The 15,413-nt window shown below is 39.0% G+C and overlaps 1 protein-coding gene across 1 annotated transcript in view; it reads left to right on the top strand.

Annotated features, from left to right (window-relative positions):
* Positions 1-1,994: 1,994 nt before the first annotated feature.
* pcdh15a (protocadherin-related 15a) overlaps positions 1,995-15,413 on the top strand; it is a 151,006-nt gene continuing 137,587 nt past the window's right edge. Inside the window, exon 1 of the mRNA XM_056761185.1 lies at positions 1,995-2,419. The gene's annotated coding sequence lies outside the window, so the exon portion shown is untranslated. The remainder of the gene's footprint in view (positions 2,420-15,413) is intronic.

Below are 15,413 nucleotides of genomic sequence, written 5' to 3' on the forward strand. Positions count from 1 at the left end.
TGCTTTAAGTGTGTCATCCCTGTGTAGAAAAAAGCTGTGGTGGTATTCCTTAAATGTATTTGTTTGTATATAATATAGGAATTTGTAAATTCCAGGTGTTTACATCATGCCTTGAGTTCTATAGCCAAATATAAAGGATTGGAAAGGTAAGGTTATTCTAAATATATGGCCCTGATGTCTACACCCACAATCGTGAAATTGTCAAATATTCCAGTCGGATGAGTTGTGTGATCTTTGACGGCCTTCAGATGGGAGGTTTGCATAGAAATTGATACGGATGTCCCTGCTCGCATCAAGATCTTTATAATGTGTAGTTATGCAGCATAGATATTGTTATGTTTCTATATTGAGAATATTAGATCCTGAGCTTGCTGAGGCATGAGTGAGCAGCTGCAGTGTGTTTCCCTGCGTGTGTGGGGGTTATTTTTCGAGAACTCCGCTTCGGCGTACATTTTCTAATAATTTGAGGGAGGTATGACGCCAGGGCTGTAACTTATTTTCGCATTGTTGTGGCTGAGAGAACATATGTAGTTTTTCTCTGCGTGTTTTGATCTATACATTTTCTTCTCAGGCTACTTGCTAGACTGGGATCTGAAGGTGCTGATGAGGGATTTCATTATAGCAGTGAAGAGCCCGGTTACACTGTAGTCGCTGTATGTCTTGGCTGGGCTTGTAGAATGACCTGCGTTCGTTCGATAACGGTATATAAAGCAAGTCTATTTGCAGGTGAAAACCCAAGGAGACTTCTAAAATCCACATATACGTTCTACTCGTCTAATTGTCCTGCCATGACTACAAATTACTATGTTGACCTTGAAGTGGTCTCTATCTCTCTCGCTCACTCATGCATTGTCCTCTCTCTAACATACTTTCTATTTTCAGGCTTTTGCCCGGTCCTGGTGATTGCCACATGGATCTCCCGAGGCTGCCTGCTGATATCTGCATTAGGTGTGGATGTGCATGTGTTCGCCCGTGAGCCACAAACTGTTATGGTAACGATAGATAAATCGAAATACATCTTGCTTTGACTCCACTGTATGGACACGGTTGTAAGGCATGTAGATGAAACATCTGATATTAGACGTGTCATTGGAGTCCTCTGTGTAAGTACATTTGTGCAGTGGTGGGCTCCATTCAGGTGGTGTGGTGTTACAGTGATTATACGTAAGCACTAAACCACGTCCTCTTAGGTAACCCTGAACTGCATTTAGGATGTTAGCAGGTTTAAGTTACTGGAGAAGAGCACAGCCAGCCTGTTCGCATGTCGCTCTGTCTCTCTCTCTGTCACCACCCATATTAATTCCTAAAGAGGTGGAAGAAAAGCCTCTTTCAGACTGTTTGCAGTATCACAACCTGAGGCTCCATCACGTTTATAAAAAACATTCTCGCAACTCAGTGCTTTCACATGTGGAGCCCTATATAAAAAAATAAATAAGGTAAATTTAATGGAAACATGTCGCGGTTATTTTTAGTATTTACAGGCCTTGGGACAAAGCTAGAGATGGGTCACCTCTTTCTGAGCACAATGAATAGGAATAGAACATATATATTGCTTACAGATTATGTGTGTATTGTGAAATTATTGTTGACAATTAAGCATAATGAAATAATAAAATCAAAATGAGAAAAATGTGACGCGTCTGCATTTTTACTTTTCATTTAAAATTCTCACTATTCTGAATGATGATTCTCATTTAATTATTATGAATACTTTCATGAGTAAAAAGTATGATTCGCTTTTGTGTTTTATGCGCATAATGGCATTTTTGCATTACAGTAATGAGATCTAAAATTAGATATTGGATTACAATTTTTGCTAAAACGGGGCTTCATCTTCCTAACGCAAGTATTTGTTTTCAATGATATTGAGGTGAGTTACAGAATGACCCGGACATGTTCGTGACAGGATTTGAGAGATGAACCAGAATGTGAACGAGCTGGACACTGCGGAGTTATCTCACCATGACTCACGATTTACCTGCCCTCACCTTTAGTCCTGACCAGGCAAATGAGATTATTACCTCATGAGAGAGAGAGAGAGAGAGAGAGAGGGGGAAAGGGAGGGAAGAATGAGGCTTGTGTGAGGTGGGTTGTACTTTCATTCGAGCAGTCTCGCTACTTTTTACAGTTACTTGAGGACTGACAAGCTCCGTCCTGGATCTGACCGACTCCGGACTTTAAACGCGTCAAAACTAAATCCACCTGGGTTTTAAAGACAATTTTTCGTCAGGCAGGCAGAAGCCGATGCGGGATTGTCTGCGTGAGAGTCTCTGCGTGGATTTAAAACCGACATGCTGGGTTTAACGTGTGAGTGATGCGGCGGTGAATTCCTGTCAGGAGGGAAATGAATCGGCGCGCGGGAGCGATCGCGTTGTAACTGTTGCTGCGGGAAAATGAAGAGATAACTCATATAATACGCGTGAGTACCCTGTATCATTTACATGAAAAATGTCTCAATGCCTTATTGTTATTTAAGAAAGTGTCATGAGTTGATCTTCACGTTTCTCTTGATCCTTTCGAAAGGGATGATCGTGGGATCAAATGGCAGGTTTCTGTCTTGAACTGTCTCTTTATTCATTCAGTAGCGAGAACTACAGCTACATTAAGGAAGATTATACAGAACATTTTTAATTAAATCTTTAATTGTACAGATCTGCACCTCTAGTCCTCTGTATTCTCCTCACAAAACATCGCTTCATTGATCTCTGAAGTTGATTTTTATTCAAGTGTAAATTCACAATAGGTTATGTACCAGCAGGTTGATAGATTCTGAGGTATCAAAGTTTTCAGTTTCACTCATATCCATTAAAGGCATAATGTAACTCATCCATCAGTTAAGCACGAAGTCTAAATTAATTGTCTAATATATCAAGCTCCTTTACAAATACGATGGCATTATTATTCTGATCAATCATCATTTTCTGCGTAAGGATTTGTTTACGCATGCGACGAGCCTTTTGAGGTGCAGAGGGGATTTTCCACACCGTTGACTTTATTATTAGATATGTTCCTCAGGATTTATTTGTTTAAAGCTTGAATAATGAACCGGTGACGTGCTGTTGGCGTAATAAATAGCTCTCGAGCCTGCTTGGCATCTGCGTTCAGCTGACACGGTTCATACGGGTAGAGAGAGAGAGAGAGAGAGAGAGAGAGAGAGAGAGAGAGAGAGAGAAAGAGCGTGTGCACAGGTTTACAAACGTCCCCACTAACATAGTGAATTAGCATGACGCTCACTGGTCCAAGACATTTTACTAAACAAAAAGGCTCATAAAGCATGCAAATCATGTTTTCTTTAAATCTACCAAGCGTTTCTCGGGGGTTGGGGGAAAGAAAATAGCATTAGCCTTATATAAAATCAATGGAAGTCTATGATATGACCTCACTCAGAAACACAAGTGTGTGTGTGTCAGGAAGACTGCGTGATGTCATGAACGTTCATGTTTCAGAGGCTTCATTAGTCAAAGATGATCCAGCTGAATACATTTAAACAGGATACATAGAGCTTTGCAATCAGTCTCTGTAATTTAACTCAATGTGAGCAGACGGTATGTGTCACAGTGACGAAACCCTGTGACATTGAGAATCCCTTCAGGTTTTTCGTCGGAAATGTATTTCTTATTTACAAAGTAATGGAGCAAATAATGTAGAATTCATCTTTTGGGAAATTTGGAAAATATCCTACTAAATTCATTGGAAGAAAAGTGAAATTGGAAACGCACTCTGGATTTGAATCTATCATTGAAGTTGTACACCAATGACATGATTTATCAAGGTACTGTACTCTAGTGTAGTTAAACACCGTCGACTTTATAAATTGGTGTTTGGTAGTCTCAGCCTCAGACGTCATGCCCACGGACCGTTGGCTAAATGTCTGATGCATAAGGGACGCTTATCTTATTATTTTGCACTTTTTCAGCACTTTCAAAGTCGTCATCTGATTGGTTGAAATTCACAGGATTTCCGAGAGACATGCGTTTCACGTTCTTTAACAGTCCGTCTGTAAACAACACGACTCCGTCTGATTTAAGAAGTAAGCTGTTGTGTTTACAAGTACAACGGTTGCAATAAGAATTCATCACGATCGACTAATCACTTAATTTAGTATGCGAGGTTCACGGTATAAACTTATAATCATTGTTGTCACTGTTAACTTTTGACCCCTTCGTGAATGTACACCGATCTGTTTCTGCAGGGACATTTCCATGGCTTTAAACATGACGCGTCACAAAACGAAATGTGATTGGTTGCTTTACCTGTCAGTCATATGGCCTCTTGGGTGGGCCTTGGTTAAAGAACGCAGCGAAAGCTTCCAGACCTTCAGTCTTGCTACGCGGGACTAGATGTTTGTCGCTTTTGGGGAAGTGAGGTTATACATTAGTGAAGTTTTCTCATTTTTATTAATGAGGTTATACACTAATGAAGTTGAACAATCCCATCATGATTCTTTAACCAGGTGCCCAGCATTTTGCTTAGTTTAGTTGTGTAATCTTTTAATGCTTTCCACTAGACATCATAGGTTACCTGTTTTAAGGAAACTCCTGTTTTTATCTTAACATCTTCAAAGTTTTTAGGGTTGTAAAAGTGTCTCAGAACAGTTTTAATAGCGGTTGTGTGGTCTGTTGCTCAGCACAGTGGAAGTATTATGAGCATCATGCTGCTATAAGCACTTCTGATCAGTGAAGCGTAGCAAATGGGAGCCGTACTATAACATGGTTTAAAGAGCCCTAAAGCAATAACATGCAGGTCTTGACCCTCATCCTGCTTTTGTTGGAATTGTGAACTCTGACCCATACAGCTTCATACGTTTTAGAACTCACTCACATGAGGCTGATGAAGATTTGTAGTTGCACGTATGTGTGGAATAGTGAGGATTTTATGATGTGCCGCCGGGTTGTTTGGACGTTTGCCGTATCAGGCTGTATGGTATCTGGGTTTAGACATGACTGTATTCATATGCACAGTGGACACCTTAGGGAACACATTTCAGCATTAGCCGTGGGTAGCGATGCCTGAAATGATTTCCATTCACACAGCCCGGCAGACGGAGATGGAAGGAGAGAAAACCTGCGAGGCAGAGAGAAGCTGAGATTGAGAGAGAGAACAACTCCGGTGAACAGCTGGAGAGAGACCAAGATGGACAGATACACAGGAAGTAAAGCAGCATCTTGAGACAGACGCAAAGACTTTGGAACAAAAACTAAAAGTTTTTACAATGTAGAGGGAAAGGTTTTTGTGTGATGTTATTACAAAATGTTATTTCATTATAGTAAGGGTTAGTTATAGGCAGGGGTTAAATCGATTCTGACGGCTGCATAATATACAAAGTTTATAATCTTATTAATTGACAAAATGTTGAGAGAGCCAAACTATTCTAGATGCCAGCAGTTTACAAAGCTACATGTTAGAATAAAATCTTCCTGTAGGCCTGTGCCCTTTCCTTGTGTCAATATCAAATATCTTCATTTATTAATTTAATGTCCGCACAGAATGGAGAATGGTTAAATGCATAAATTTTATTAGATTGAAATTATTTGGAAGTCGATCACAAACAGCACATTATGACTTGAACCCACAGTGCGCACCAGACGAGAAGTGGCTGGGTGCCGCAGAAAGGAAACTCTGTGCACGTAGACACTAGGTACGTTCGTATCAGAATATATCTCCCTCCAAAGGGCCCTTCGGAGTGCCGCTCCATAACACCAGAAGAGCCGTACAGTTGCGGGGAACAGAGCGAGAAGGTCAGCCTATGTGCCCCCGACAGCCCCGGCCCAATTTAACCCCTGGTTACAGGGGAAAGATCCACCAAAAATACAATTTGTTTATCATTTACTGAATTTAGAATTTATTTTGGCTGAACTATCCCTATTGAATTTAGGTAGTGTTTTGATGTTCTTCAAGGTTAAAATTGTATTGTTATAGCCTTCTTGTGACTTTTAAGAACGGGACTTTTTGCTTTATTTGTGTGGTGGCAGTTCAGGTCAGGAGAAAGTCTGTCTGTTGTATTCAGTCTGTACTGCGTGGGTAAGGATAAAAACAGTAACTTGGATTTGATAACCAAGCTAGAAGTTATGTAATATGCAGAAAACACATTTGGTCCTCATATGTTAGTGGGAATACTTTAATTTATATATATATATATAAATTATACATATTTTGCTGGTATATTTTTAGAGGTGGGGAAAAACGGACCTTTTACAATATTTCCTGTAGCTCAGTGGTAATAGGATGGCATTAACAAGGTCATGGGTTTGATCCCAGGGGATTGTACATACTTTGAAACAAATGTGTAGGATACTGCAATGTAAGTCGCTTTGGATAAAAGCATCTGCCAAATGCAAAAATGTAAATACAACTTTATCAATACTCTTGTCAATAAAAAATCTATATGTTCATTCTTTTCGGGAGAATTGACCAGCATTCAGACAGTGTCGAGGTGTAACATTATTAGGTCAACTCACGCTGAATTATTTATGTTTGACCAACCTCGCAACAAGCTAAATGTTTCATACCTGTCAGTTAAAATGGCATCCTCTCTTGTGCTTAAAATGTCACATGAAATGTCTGGCCACACGACCACCGAGATAACCAGGAAGCAAAAGTGAACTCAAAGTAACAAGCTAACACAAAAGGTAATTTGCCACCAGTGAGCTTTGAGAAGCCCTGTCATACAGTGTAGATGTAACACATTCAGGGTTGTCTGTGTGCCAGCTGTATGAATAAAACCTAAGTGATATTCACCTCTCTGCCAAGTACATGGGCTCTGATGTGTGAAGGAAAGCGCTAGGCCAAGCCAGATGTCTCCAGCATGCACCTTTAACTCAGTCAGAACCCAGAAGTCTTCTGATTCATCTCTAATCAGCTTCTGTCCACCAGGACTCCCCCGGGACGACAGCAGCAGGGGAGGCCGGAGTGTAGAGCTCAAACTGAAAGAGAACATTCGAGGAGGTCGGGCTCTAGGGTGTAATAGAGTGCTAATGTATTTGGCTGAGACGTTTGCAGGCCCAGACAGGGTTTAAGGGTTAAGAGAGCTGTTTAGAAGAGAACTGTAGCCTTTGGAGGAACACAATGAGTGTGTAATGATGTAGACTCTGGATGTGCTGAGGAGACAGGTTGATTTAGGGAAGAGATGAGACGTGGTCTGATAGGGATGTGAGAGAGTGGGAGATACTCAGGGTTTGGGCAGGTGAGAAAAAACGAAGGCAGGATATTAGCAGATGTAAACAGTGTTTTCTTCTCTGAATGTTAAACAGAATACATGTTAGAAACTTCGTTTTTTACTATGTTTTTAACATTATGACATGACAATGGCATAAATATTGGTTCGATGAATGTTAAGGTTGTTGATGTATCACATGGAGTGGTGCAGGGATAATTGGCCAACCCGGATGTTAGTGTCGCACTGGTACCCTCGACCGGAAGCCCTTTTTTTTTTCCATAGACTTTTGGAAGATTGCAAAAAATAAGATCTGTTATTAACAAAGGTTTATGATGTTTACACGTCTTCTCTATCAATATAATCTTTACAAATGAACACAACATTTGGTACTTTGGAAGCCTAAATACAATCACCAGAAGTAAAATCTCGCTCTGGATGAATGACCATCACCTGCGGCTGAACCTTTCAAAAACAGAACTGCTTGCAATCCCGGCCGATACAAAGACTCATCACAGCCTCTCCATTCAACTGGGCTCATCAACCATCACATCTTCCATCTTCTTTCAGCTCAACTTCACAGATCAAATTGCTAGCACCGCCCGGTCCTGTAGATTTATCCTCTACAATATTAGGAAAATTAGACCCTTCCTATCAGAGCATGCTACGCAAGTCCTAGTACAGGCTCTGGTCCTGTCCAGACTGGACTACTGCAATGCGATACTGGGTGGACTTCCAGCTTGCTCAACCAAACCTCTACAGATGATCCAGAATGCTGCGGCAAGAGTTATCTTTAATGAATCGTCACTCCTCTATTCATTAAGCTACATTGGCTCCCTATAGCCATTCGCATCAAATTCAAGACTCTGCTCCTGGCCTACAAGACCACCACTGGTTCGGCACCACCTTATCTTCACTCGCTACTGCAGACATATGTACCCGCCAGATCCCTACACTCTGCAAACGAACAGCATCTTGTAAAAAAAAGGTAAAAAATCTCTCTTGCGCACCTTCTCCGGATCTGTTCCACCTATGTGGAATGATCTACCCGCTGCTACAAGATCTGCAGATTCTTTAGCCATCTTTAAGAAACGTGTACAGCAAAAAGTGACATTTTTGAAGAATTGTTACACAGCTTGATGTGAAAAATGAAAAGTGGTGTAGCCTATTGGTTTATGTGAGAAATGTAAGGTATCATTCACTGATTATTGTTCTCATACCCAAACTGTTGGATCTCCCTTACAAGTTTGTCTCCAGTAAATATTTGGCTGAACCATTTCTTTAATAAGATCCTTTCAACTGGTCAGGGATAGTCCTATAGCTACTCATATGCATGTATTTTTCATTTCTATGTCAAACTGAATGATTTATAGAGGTTTGCAAAGGCAAGTGAACTGGGCAGAGGTGCCTGTTCATATCTCACACGCTGTGGTCTGAACTTTCCCCCTCTCGGGTGTATAGTAGTTAGCCTTGTGTGAACTGGAAACCATCAAATTTAATTTTCTTCGACCCCAACAGCGGTACAAAATGTTTATTTCAGATTCTTGCAAAAAGCTCAACATTGTCACAATGGTGTTGTGATTGCTGAGAATTCTGTGTGTGTGTTTGTACAGTATGTGCACAGAAAAGGAGTTTTCTTGACTCCAGTAAAGATGTTTAGGAGCCTTTCAGAAAAGATGTTCCTACACAAGCTATTAGTTTATCTAGGGTCAATGAATCTAACTATTTTAGGTAATCTAGCTATTATGTCTTGTTTTTTTAAGGAAACAACAAATTTTTGGAGGGTCAAAAATAACGTTCCTACTTTCTTGAAGGGGATATGATATAATTGTGATATTTTTTGTGTTTTAAGTGTAAAATCATGATACCCTGCAAGCAATTTATTTCTTTTCTTCATCTGCAGACATAGACATTTAAATTTGCATTGGATGTGATATTCTGAGCAGTTTCTGAGTTATTGCATACAAAATGTTCTTTTTTCAGTGAAGGTTTAAGAAGTTTATCTAGGGTATAGGTTATTTTTTTCCCCTAGAAATGACTCATCTCGTATATGATTATGCTTGCATGTATTTGTCTCATGGATAGATAATATGAACACATTTTTTTGGCTTTTTTAACAAAAAGTATTCCAGAATACAGCCTCATGAATTTTCACAGTTCACTTGGCAGGTGTGGCAAAAGTTAATTTTGGACCCTACTTGCCTGTGAGAGGTTTTCTTCTGCAGAGCCGGAGAGCTAGTTTTCTAATGGAGCATGAGATCAGTTTTGTGGTGAAGCGCCACGGTGTAGATAAGCAGATTTCCAGCTTTCTGTCAGCTGTCTCTGTATTGCCAACTTTCTGCTGCCAGTGGTGGAAGAAAGTCTTTTGGCGCAGCGGTGACGCCTACATCATTACTATAGCAACCAATGTAGATCTGCCAGAAAATGATTGCAGTGCACGATCTGATTTGATAAGTTTCAAAGAATGACAGTCAAGGTTTGCATGTGAACAACAGTGTGAGCTTAAACGGAAGTCACTTTATGTGCTTAGCTTGACTAATTCAGATATCAGGTTTATGTGTCTTTATGGATGGATTCTGAATCTGAATTGGGAGTGGATGCCATGAGCCAAAAAAAAAACGCGTATTTGAATGTGGTCTCCCTAATCAGATTTTAGAGACTGAAATATAAATGTTTAGTTTTTAATGTTTTTATACTGACACAAACTTTTCATTCATTATGAATGGCAATTTTGGTTTGCGTCTATCAAGTTTCACATATGAAATGGAATTAAGTAAGAGGATGGAACTTTCATTTTGAATTACCTTTCATTTGTGTGATTATTCAATACATTTTTATTGAATTTTTACATAATTTAATTACTGTAGATTGTCATATTGTGACAAGATTTTGGTAATTTTGCCCACCCTTCATTTCAGTGGGAAGCTGACAGTGACAGTAATATCAATATTAATCATTGAGGTGTATGTTGTTGTTACTTTAAATTAGTGGTGGGCATAGATTAATTTTTTTAATCTAGATTAATCTAGATTAATTCCAAAATTAATCTAGATTAATCTAGATTAAAATGGCTCATTTGAATTCTGCCGAAGGCATTCAGAATATGTGTGCTACCCAAATAATGACTAAAAGTAAGTATTTGAGAACGGGTTTCTCAAGCCAGGTGGCGCATAAGACCAGGGGCTCATCTCCTGTTTCCAAAATGCATCACAAACTGCTTGAGAAAGCTGTTCTACTATGATAATTGGTGATGAAAATTAAATTATGTTCAATAAGATGAACTTGTGTTTACTTCCGCAATAGCTAAGGGATGATTTGCGTTCAGGTGGTACTTGAGACTGGAAGAGCTCCTACAGTACATTTACATTTAGTCATTTAGCAGACGCTTTTATCCAAAGCGACTTACAAAGAGTTAGGGAGCAACAAGCGATATGTCATACAGGAGCCATAATACATTAGATCTCAATACAAAGTTACTGGTTTAAACTAAAGCTAGACCACTACCTGTTGAGAGAAAGTGTTTTTTTTAAACCAATTCCGCATTGCACAAGGTGCAAACAACCTTAGTCTTGTCGATGTTTCTATTGGGAAGCTTCTTAAAAATGAATATTCCCTGAAGCAAACCCGGCAGTTTCATAGCTGCATCCATGTTAGCACGTCACGTTTGATGCGGTAATTTCACAGTAACGTTATGTTGTGTTCAGACCAAACGCGAATGGCGTGTCAAGCGCGAGTGATTTAAATGTAATGCAAAGAGCCCATAGACCTACTTGCTGCGCGAATCGCGCGAAAGAAGCCCTGGTTATGAGATGATGAGTCGGCTTCTGCTTCCGCGAATGACGCGAATCACGCGAGTTGAAAAATCTCGTTCTCGCCCCGTACAGTGCAGTTAAGCTGGTATACATCCGCGCTAAAATATCAAGGTGAAAGTCATCATAGCTTGCGTAGTATAGACCCAGCTCCCAACCCAACTTTGAGAATAGATTAACGGCGACATTTTTTTTATCGCGCGATAAGAGTCTCACTGCGTTAACGCCGTTAACGGCCCACCACTACTTTAAATGTTATGTGGTTTATAGTTTATAATAAATACATTTTAATGTCAAGTTTGAATTGTGCTGGATATGATCCGATGAGCTGAGGTGAATATTTTATCTGTCTGCCATGGGTTGAATACGGAAATGATTAAAAATTAAACTGACACCTAAACATAACGTTCCGCATTCAGTTTGCTGTAACGTTTTAGATTTTGAGCTCAGGAAATAGAAAGGGGCCTTTGCTCTATGGCAAATAAATGTCATATGGCCCCTGAAATACATCCATAATACCTTTCATTGATTTACAGCTTGATGCGTTGTCCGTCCTGATAGAGTCTGAATGAGGTGCTGGTCTGGTTTGACCTCCGGTCTGTTCACACTCGCTGTGTTGTGAGTGTTTTCAGACCATTACGCTATCCCCAGGTCTCAAAGCACAATCACCCTGTCATTCACTCTTATATTGTTGTTGTGTTCTGTGACCTTACAGCCCATGTTATTTTTTCCAGTGTGATATTTGTTTGTTGTTGTGGCCCAGAGTTCAGATCAGTTCTGAGTAGTGAAGTAATGAGAAAAAAAAAATCATGAGTTTACAGAAATAATTAAATGACCTATTAATGTAAGTACTATAGTCATAATGTTACGAAAGCTGAAGATACTATGTGTCATTCTGCCCTACCACGTCACTAGAAAGTATGGTTTTCTGAAGATGAAGACTTGAAGACCAGAATGCAGAGGGTGTAAAAAAGCCAACCTTGAACACTAAAAATAACTTTAAACAAATTGTTTCAATTAATTCTTCAAGAAATGGTAGTGTCAGAGTTAGTTTCATCATTTTAACGATAGTAGTCCTAATGTACCTTTGCTATTATACCAAGGTGTGTATCTTTGATATATTAACGATGGTTCTAAAATACATGTACCATTGTGTGTGGCATTCTAAGGTTCTTCAGTAGTGCTTCCAGGGTACATTTACAAAAAGAAATGGTAGTACCATAGTACGTTTTCATTATGTCCTGTCCGAATTATAACATGAAAGCAATTCAAAAACTAGTTTTAAACAAAATCATTATTATATCGATGTATATCTATTTTACTCATTTATATGGCTTTATAGGACTTGCTAGACTATGCAATATTTGCCCCTGAGTCTTTAGACTCATGCAAAGCAAAACATTGAATTATGTGCAATAGTTTTGTATACACACGCAAACATCATTAAATAAAAAGATGAGCTCTTGACATCACTGCACAACCAATAACTATGTGTGATGATAAAAACAACAGCATAAATAAAGTCAGGCAACAACAAAACAATAAAGCTATAACAGACGCATAATTTATTCATGCTTCAATTTAGGCTGAGAGGTTGAAAATCAGCATCATTGTTCAGTATGAAATTGTTTGTACGCACACGTTTGTTTGGGACATTTGAGGGAATATTGTTGGTCCGACGTGTGGTTCATTGGGCTGTTGCTTAAAAAATATCAAATTTACTACTATATGCTAAATTGATTAATGATTTGAATTCATTGATTAAAGTTATGTAGAAAAATAGAAGATAGGGAAATATGGAATAGAAAATTCCCCAAATGATAGATCACAAGTGTTATAGCACAATTTAAGCTTATAAAACAATATTTTTGGTGCGGTTGTTGTCAACTTTAGAAGTTTTAATTATGATCTTAGCAAGCAAAATATCTGTCTTCCTTATGCTTTTGTCTTGCAAAGCTAGGCAGTATTGCAAATATGGTTTATTACTTTCTTTAGGGAACTTTGTCTCAGGTGACTTTATCACGTATCACCTTTCCAAGTTGAATAGAATGCAACACAACAAATTTCTGCATGTGCTTGATTGCTATCACAGGTGCTGTAGAGAGGGTCTGATGGGTGAAATGGGTTAATCACTGGAGTCATTAGTGTGTGGAGCCCTGACGCCCTCTGATTACACCTCATACTGTGTAATGAATTACACCGCTGTCATTGGCAGTGTTCACTCTTTGTGCTTCACCTCAGGTCAGGTCATACTGAGAGACAAGATGAGAAAAATTTGAGAAAGAAATATAAAATAATTGGATCAGCCAAAATTAAAGATTCTGTCATTAATTTCTCATTTTGTTTCATACTCCCATGATAGTATTTTTTGGTGAAACATATGACAGTTTCAAAGACTGTATTCATTTGCGTTGCGAAGATGACCGGATGTCCTAGGCTTGTCGAATGACTTGACGGCAGGATTTAAATTTTTTGACAGAGTTCCCCTTCAACTTTTTCCCTCTCTATCACCATATCTGTTTAAAACATAACATTGCGTGTTGCTTCCCACTTGAGTTCTTTTCTATACTGTACATGGATTGAAGTCAAACGACGTCAAATTGACATTTCTTGTGAAATTGTACCTGACAGCTCAAGTTATAAATCATTAATGATTTGATAAATGTCAATTCTGTCATCATTTACTCACCTTCAAGTTGTTCCAAGTCTGTACACATTTTCTTGTTCTGATTAACACAGAGAAAGATATTTGGAAGAATGCTTATAACCAAACAGATCTTGACTCCCATAGTAGGAAAAATTACTTGATCATTTTTTTTTCTGTTGAACACAAAATAAGACATTTTGAAAAATGTAGGACTGTTAACAGTTCGAAGGCAATTTTGACTGTACCGTCAACGGGGCAAAAATCTGCCTGGTCATAAGCATTCTTCCAAGCCATTTTTGGCTTAAGTATCCCTTAAGCTTACCATTGAGAAGAGTAAGGAGACCATTTTAATGCTGATTTTATTTCCATACACTGAATAACTTATTCTTGTTCATTTTTAGATAAGAGCATTTGCTAAATATATCAATGTAAATGTTAGGCCTGGGCGATGTGTTTAAAAACAATTATCGATAATCGACTTTAAAATCATTGCGATAACCAATAATATCGGGTGTGTTTGACTTCATGCGATGTTGAGCAGATGATCAATCTGCGGATACGGACAGGGAGGTAATTCGTTCCAGACACACCAAGTGCCAAACAAACACGCATGTGTTTAGACACACACAGGCACGCCACGTGCACAAACCAGCATTGCAGTGACTTCTTTCATCAGGTCAAGCGCGTAGACAAACCATAAAGCTTTTATGAAGAAGAAAAATGTGGCAGGTGTCCTGAAATTTCATTCGTCAGATTGTCCTACCAGGCATGCGCACAACAATGATACGTCATTTCTTTGCGCTATAAAATGATTCTACCTGTTAATTTTATACTGCTACGAGTGTATTTTCGTTTTTAAAATCCTGTCACTGTTAGTGACTGCCTGGGCATATGAACATTAACAATCGAGCTAAAGCTTACATCGCATGATAATGTTATAACACGTATTTTCCATTATTATTAATTATCGTCTGGTATCTGTCTGTTGTAATCGACATCGGGATATTTCCGAGAGATCAGCGATATACGATAACATCATCACATCGCCCAGCCCTAGTAAATGTAGTCTTTGGTTGAACTGTTTCTTTAAGAACGAATGGAGCACAGTTTTTTATTTGATCTTTACTGTGAGGTTTCGCTTACATCTCGTAGGGGGTTGATGTTTATGATTGGACACTTACTGGAAGTGCCGCCCGTCAGTGATCAGTGACCCATCAAACGATCATCCTTTGGGTGGCTCTTGAAAGCATGCTGCTTGATTGAACGGCTTGTCAGGGAAACTTAGTAATTTTAAAATATTTAGAAATGCAAAAGAGTGTCCTGGCATCAAAGTGGGTTTGATGAGAGGTTTAGCTTGACAGAACATTTCTGAATAAAAGGGTGTGCGACATTGACTGTAATGGGTTTTAGCTTGAGATGTCAGCTATTTTCATTGATTTCTTATTTGCCTGTGAAAAGAAAAGAGCAGTGCGCTATTAAGCAGGTGTGTTTGGCTGATATTATAGTCCACAGGAACGTCAATGGCCTTCTTATCCCTTTGCTGAAACCTTGCGATGCCAGTCACTTTACCCTTCACCACGTGAAAAAGGGTGAGACGGCCCTTGAGGAAAGAAAGAAAAAGACTCATTGTTCAAACAAAATTCATTCAATTAATAGGTGATGAAAGTGTTGAATTGGACTCTGGGTAGCTTGAGTGGCTAATGAGTCCCCATATAGCCCGCAGGAAAGTAAAAACACAAATAAGATCTCTTTTACATCTTAATTGTTTCTTCAAGCAACAAGTTGGAATGAAAATTTAGACTTT

The sequence above is a fragment of the Triplophysa dalaica genome, chromosome 11 (genome assembly GCF_015846415.1).
Source record: "Triplophysa dalaica isolate WHDGS20190420 chromosome 11, ASM1584641v1, whole genome shotgun sequence".
NCBI classification, from domain to species: Eukaryota; Metazoa; Chordata; class Actinopteri; order Cypriniformes; family Nemacheilidae; genus Triplophysa; species Triplophysa dalaica.